Raw genomic sequence first — 5,642 nt, 5'->3', positions numbered from 1 at the left:
TTGGTCCTGGTGGTCTCGTTGGTCTCGTTGGGTCGTTGGTCTCGTTGGTCTCTTTGGTCTCGTTGGTGTCGTTGGTCTCTTTGGTCCCAGTGGTCTCGGTGGTCTTTCGGCGCCTCCTGTTGGTCCCTCTGCTCACAGCGTGTGATTTGGACCCAGCTGTCTGAATGTAGACGTCAGTGTTTGTGGACCGTGTTGTGGAAGCGTGTCGGCTGGACGAGGAACCGCCGTCACATGAGCTTTGTGACCTTTACCTGGATGTCGACGTCGAGCTGTTGCGATGCTTCGGGTGATTTCTGTCCTGATGCGACTCTCACCGAGGTTATCCCAGGAGACGAGCCTGCGAGACGAGCGTCGGGGTCGCTGAACCAATCCGATCGATGCTTTTCTGGGTTGAGTTCCTGCAGAATTTAATGAAACTTCACAGCAGAAAGAGGGAGAACACAGAGCTGGGTTCACCTGATGTGGCCTCCGAGCAGCCAATCAGGACGCAGAGGAGGAGACAGGAGACGAGTCGGCGGCTGATCGATGAGCAACAAGACGGAGGAGATGCTGGAGGGAAGAAAACACCGAGCTGCTGGAGAATAGCAGGAGGAGATGGTTCTGTGTGACCCGGCGTCTGGATCTGACACCGACGGGCTTCTGCTGGAAAGATGAATGAGTGGTTGTGTATAAAGCAGCCGACAGGATGGCATCAAAAAAACTAGATGATTCATGAACAGGGAAACTCTCAGTAAACAAAGACAGGAGCAGGAATACGGTAAAACATGTGAACGTGTTGTACAGACGTCCTCACATGGATTCATCTCCGTCCAGTAAAGAACCGACAAAACTCACGACAGTCACTCAGATAACCAGAAACTGACAAAAGCAATAAGAAATAAAAATGTGCTAAATTATACTTTAGTGGAATCAGACGTTGCTTTGAATCGTGCTTGAAAAGAATAATTTAAAAAAATAAACAATAAACTGTCCCTGACCAATGAGAGGCCAGAACACCTGTCAACAGGTGCACAAGTCTGATGAGAGCTACAGGAAACAGCTGATTGGCTCAGAGGGTTGTTCAGCTCGATGTCAGCTCACGGCTCCCATCAGGCTGCTTTGATTGGTTTATGTTAAATATTTCTGTTGAACCACGATTCAAAGCAGCGTCATGATGTTCATCAGGTTTTTATTTATTCGTACTTTTGTCACTTTAAACTGATTTCAGCTACTTCATCCTAAATAATTCCTGTTGGCTTAAGTTTGGTAACAACCACCCAAAACATTTTAATGCTATCGGGTACATTAGCCTGTGCAATCTAATAGTGGCCTAAACAAGATAATATTAGCCTCAAGCTTACGCCATCAATGACTTTAGACTAAATCAAAACAATAACATTAGCTGCTAACATGGTTATTTTCTGCTTTTGTTTTCCCAGCAGCGTTTGGTGCCCAGTTGTGGGAGCACTGGGTTTGTTTAGGCATTTATCCATTTGTTTTTCACGCTGTAGCAGATTCAGTGTGTGAAGGAATCTGAAAGCTTCTCATTTTTATTCCGATGAGTTTTCTGTTTACAAAAACGCAGCTTGAAGGACGAACCGGTTTCCAGCAGCCCGCCGTCGACCCGCTGATGGCCTCGCGGCGCCGGCGCTCGGCTCCGGCGCTCGGCTCAGGTCACCTGCTGGCGGCGTCGACAGGTTTGCGGTGACCTCGCTGAGGACACGGCGCCGCTCAGAGATCCTCCTCCCACCAGAGACTCGCCTCGCGCTGCAATCAGCTCGGCATTTACATTCAGATGGCTGCTCGGGATGCAAATTTCCTCGGAGATCAGCCGGGGACCGGTGCAGATTGAAGAGGCGGCGGTGATTCGGCAGCCTCACACCTGTCCTCAGATGACATTTACGAGTGGCTCTGATCACCAGGATTTAATCAGAGTTCAGTTTTACATTCGCTCTCTGTGGAACATTCAAATATTCATGCAGGCTGCTCTCATGGAAACCCACAAATGAGATTCTGTGACCTGCTGACCTTCTGCTGCTGGTGGACACACAGAAGCGTCGGAATGCTTCTGCCGGCATCGCCTCCTGTGTCTGATCATCTGCTTCATTAATCAGTTAATGGCACTGAAATGCTGCCGGGACAGATTGTCTTCAGGTTTTCTGGGCGAACCTTCATCTGAAGTCATCTGTGTGTCTAACGAGCGTCTCCAGGCCAGAAGCCGTACACACAGAAAGAAGCATCAGTTTCCAGCCGTCCGATGGTCCTTGAACTAATCACGGGGTCGTTCCACATAAAGTCGACCAAATCCTCAGAGTGGACCCTGTCTGTAGATGGTTCTGGTTCTGGAGGTAAAATGGTCCTTCTGTTGTCTAGAACATGCTGACATGAACCTGGACAGTTTACCCAGAATGCACTTTGTAAAGTTTCCTCTGGTGAATGATCAGAACCAGAACCACGTCCAGGGTACCAATGACTGGTTCTATGACTCCATGTCATAGACATTAAACTGGTACCACTATGATCCATCCCATATTCACAGTCTGAAGGTAGAACTCTGGTCAGTAGATAAAGGTTCTGCAGATACAGAACCAGATGTTCTGAGGAGGTCAATAGCAAATCAATAAATAAACACAGCACGGATCAGAACCAGAGAACAGAGGAGCCAGTTGTTGGAGATCCATCCAGCATGGTGGAACATCTTTCTACANGCCATGAGAGGAAAACGTTCCAGACGGAGGACATCAGGTGTTCTGAGGCGAGGGCCGGAGGTCTGCTGTGTTCCATCCAGTCGGATGTGTTTTGGTTGTTTGCTGCTCTCGTTATGTGCGACACCTGCCAGCCAATCGTATCTCACTTCCTCTGCAGCTCAGTGAGACTCTCTGCGGTCTTCCAGCCGCGGCGGTCACACCTGTGCCGAGGCGTACCTGAGCAGATGTGACCCCGCCTGGCCGTCCGGCCGCCTCCGCGCTCCTTCATTAAAGCCGGGTTCACGTGGACCCGGCAGGCGGCTGCAGCCTGGGCGGGGTCACGCCGGGACACGAGCGTTTGAAGTGGCTGGAGGTGTTTCATTTCATTTCTCATTCAGTCCCTGTATGAGCAGGGGAGGCCTGCTCTGCTATGCATGAGGGACATTTACATCTAACAGCTATTCGACCTACATACAAAGTGGCTGTGGATGGATGTGAAGGAGCAGGAGGTGCTGAGAGGAGATAAGACAACAAAGGGGGCAGTGGAGCAGAGCGAGCAGCGCTGTGGTGGAGATGGAGGCTGAATATGAAAGCCTTCACATTTCCTGCGGAGCGATGTGAGGGTGCATCGGATCACAGCGTGAACTCAAATGAACTGCGGCCAAGAAAAAACAGCCGGGCCGAGCCTCCTCGCTGGCTCTGGCTCTCTGGACCCGCGATGCCAAACATAAATATTTCCTCAGGTTTCCTGGGATGTGAGTTTTTAATTTTTCCTCATACACCTGCCCTACAACCCTGCCAACCATCACGCAGGCAGCAAACAGCCAACAGGTCCAGGATCGTCCCTGCATGTCGTCTCCAGACCTGGTTTCTGAGTCCACCTGTGGAACACCTGAGCGTCTGGATGGACGGTGAGGCTTTGGGAGTCGCCGTTACCTCGACGTGGACTCCTGGGATTCTGTTCTGCCGTTACCAGGTGAGGGTTTGTTGGCAAGCAGAGAAGAAGAAGCTCTCCCTCCCAGCCAGAAGAGGAGAACATGCAAATTGGCCTGCTTCCATTTCCACCAGCTCTGCCCGACGAGGACGGCGGTAAAAGCACATAAAAGCCGCAGCGCAGGCGAGTGGCATCCAGAAGCATCCCTTCATACAGGAGGAAGCATGTTTAAATCAAGGGTCAGGAAGGCCCGTGGAGCTGCTGCGCCTACATTATGCATCAGCGTGAAAGCTGCTGAGTTCAGCGAGGACGAGGGGAAGGATGAAGCGAGGACACACGTGTTCTCGCTCTTATGTCATCTGAGAACACGCTAACGTTGGGTTACGCAACGGCAGCGTCCTGAGGTCGATGCAGGTGAGCGACCAGACCGCTGGAGAAAAAGTTCTGCAAAGTTCTGCTCGCGTTCTCGCCGTCGGGTTCTGTTTCAGTTCCCAGGATGTTCTTCTCAAAGGCAGAGTGACGAAAGACGTTGGAAAAAATGTGAGAAAAGCGTTTGTCGGCCCGTTTTTCAGGCCGAACGTCGAACGACAACCAGCAGAGAAACGGTGACCCAGCAGCGGTTCAGTGGAGTCCTCAGTCTGACCTGAGCATCGAGAAGCTCCTGGTGTCAGACCTAACGGACCTGAACTCGTCTACAAACCGCAGAGAGAAGCAGCGCCGAGGAAACCGTCTGGATCTCCATCATCTGGAGGTGTCAGAGGTTCTGTCTGCGTCTCATACAAGTTGGTGTTTGTCCAAAGTCCACCATCACTCGTCGGTACCAGCGGCTCGATGTGGTTCCTTCATCTGCAGGTTATGTTCTGGCAGCTTTAGAACCTCACCGACACCTGGAGCCACCCCGAGGACCAACAGGACTTCCGTTGTGAGCTCTTTAACCTTCTTTGTAACGGTTAAAATCACCCAAAAGANCAACAGCATAAGCTGCCATGTTTGCCGTTAGCCACTACTTTAGCCTAAATAAGATAACATTACCTGCCATTACCCAAAATAAGCTAATGCTAGCCTAAACAAAGTAACAAGGCTTAGAAAAGCTAACATAAGTTGCTAGTGTAATTAGCCTTTGGATAACGTTAAACGCTACTTTAACCAAAATAAATGAATAAATGTAGCCTAAACAGGGTAACAGAAACAGCTATGTTAGCCTAAATCAGCGTATATCTGCCATTACGTTAGCCTAAACAAGATAACATGAGCTGGTATGTTAGCCTAGTGCTAACATTAGCTCCTACCTCAGCATAAATAAGTTTATGTGAGGTTAAACAAGATAAAATTATGTGTTTCTTCATCGTCTTTAAGTCTTTTTAGCGGTTGGTAAGCAACTAGATTTGTTTCCAGCTTCTTCCGTTCTGTTTATTCCCTCTGACTCTCTCTTTTCAGGCAGTTTTTTCTTGCTAATGCACCGTTTTGATGAAGAAGCGTTCGTTTCCAGTCGAACTCGACTTTTCTGAAGTAACTGTCCCGGCCATGAGGACACAGAGTGAAGCTGAGGCTGTTCGTTCCTCTGTTAAAATACCATATGTTCAAAAATCAGGGGTTAGCATGAGGTTTTCATGCGAGTCATTAATGAGTGGATTCATGTAGAAGTAATTAAATGAATAATTTGATACGTTTTCTACAGTTTCACAAGGTTTTTAATGAGTTATTAATGTGAATTGCATTTATCCAGGATCCACAGATCAGAGTCAGCTTCTAAAAGCAGACTCGCTCTGCATCAGCTTTCCATTGACGTGTATCCAGCTGCACTCGAGCTGCTGCTTCACAAACTTTTTGGCCTTTTAGAAGTTTTAGCAGCTTCTCTGTGAAACAAACAGCAAACTGATTATTTTGATGGAAAACTGTGTATTCAATCTCCAACATGTCCATGGAGGTAAAGAAACGAGATAATTCATGTTTCCTCAGTGTCCTCTTTCTTTCTTTTCCAACATTATTAAACAGAGGGATGTAAAACCAGGTTTAAATTAGGTGTTGACTGATTATCAGTG

The sequence above is a fragment of the Stegastes partitus genome, unplaced genomic scaffold (genome assembly GCF_000690725.1).
Source record: "Stegastes partitus isolate 25-593 unplaced genomic scaffold, Stegastes_partitus-1.0.2 Scaffold976, whole genome shotgun sequence".
Classification (NCBI taxonomy): domain Eukaryota; kingdom Metazoa; phylum Chordata; class Actinopteri; family Pomacentridae; genus Stegastes; species Stegastes partitus.
Note: the sequence above shows the minus strand (reverse complement) of the source record.